Source organism: Apteryx mantelli, unplaced genomic scaffold, assembly GCF_036417845.1.
Source record: "Apteryx mantelli isolate bAptMan1 unplaced genomic scaffold, bAptMan1.hap1 HAP1_SCAFFOLD_34, whole genome shotgun sequence".
Taxonomy (NCBI): domain Eukaryota; kingdom Metazoa; phylum Chordata; class Aves; order Apterygiformes; family Apterygidae; genus Apteryx; species Apteryx mantelli.
Window position 1 is genome coordinate 2769274 of NW_027118693.1, and position 1570 is coordinate 2770843.

Genomic DNA, 1570 nt, shown 5'->3' on the forward strand with positions numbered 1-1570 from the left:
TCTGCAAGATCATTTTTAAGTATACGTGGAAAAAAAAAATAGTCAGAGACCCAGTAAATCCCTGTAGTAGCTTAGTCCAGGTCAATTGTTGTCCCTTCCAAGTGAAGGCAAAAAGATCTTGGCTGTCCTCAGCTACTGGTATACTAAAAAAGGCTGCCGTTAAATCAATCACGGTAAAATAAGTTGCCCAGTGGGGTGTCTGTGGTAATATAGTTGATGGGTCAGGAACTACTGGATGTGGAGCGATTACATGTTGGTTTATAACTCTTAGGTCTTGTACAAACCGATACTCTGGATCGCCATTTAGAATCCTGCCTATTCTTTTTAACTGGCAGAATCGGGGTGTTGCATGGGGGTTCACAAACTCTAAGGATACCCAATTTTAGATAGTGATCAATTTGCTTTTGGATACTCTTCTCTGCTTCCTTTGGGATAGGGTATTGTTTAACCACGGGAGGTAATCCCCCCTTTGTTTTGATTGAGACTGGACTAGCTGATTTCAATAGTCCAACATCAATTCCTGAAGAGCTCCATAACTTTCCAGGAACTGATTCTAAACCTGTTGGAATTCGCAGATTACTTGACTCTGGTTCTAGTGTCTCAGCCAGAACACATGAGCCCATTATTATTAATTTCATCCCTTGCGGCTGTAAGCAAATCTGGGTATCCAGGGCTTGTAAGAGATCCCTCCCTAAAAGGCAAAAGGGTGAATCCATGGAAATTATGAAACGTCCCCACACTCCTTTTCCTCCAATAGTGAGCAACAAGGGCTTAGTCAATGTTCGTTCGCCTTTTCCCATTACTCCCTGTATTGTTATTTTACCTGATGACTTACATCCTTTAGGCTCAAAATTCAGAAGAGAAAGGGTAGCTCCAGTATCCACTAAGAAGGGAATTTCTTGACCTGCTATATATGCCATTACCTGCCCCCTGAAATCCAAATCTATATCCCATAAATTTACCCCAATTCCCACAGCGTTTTCTGGGTCTCCCATCTCCTGTCATTGTGGACTGGCTGGGAATTGCCTGGTGTCATTCCCAGTACTCGGCTGTCTCATGCCATCCCTTCTATTCCTAGGCATGCGGGGTCTCACTGGGCATTCCTGCTGCCAGTGCCCTTGTTCACCACAATAATGGCAATAATCATTAACTCTTAAGCGTACAATACGTTCGCTTTGGTTCCGCCTGTCTCCTCTGACCCTTGCTCGTCCCCTTCCTCTAGTTTCTTTAAACTCGTCTCTTAATACAGCCGCTAACACACTCACTTCCTCCTTCTTCTGTCGTCTCTTTTCTTTCACCTTCTCTTCATCTCGACCGTTATATACAAATGTGGCTAAGCGTACTATTTCATCCATAGACTTCCCTGGCCAGTCAGGAACATGTTTAGAAAAATACTTTTTAATGTCCAAGGCCGTTTGATCTACAAATGTAGAAGCTATTAGGGGCCTGTTAGCCTCGGCTTCTGGGTCTATCCCTCCTCCAAACATTCTGATTTGTTTAAATAGTCTGGAAAGGAAAGCTGAGGGGTGTTCCTCAGGTTGTTGCTGACACTCCCTTATTTTAGACCAAT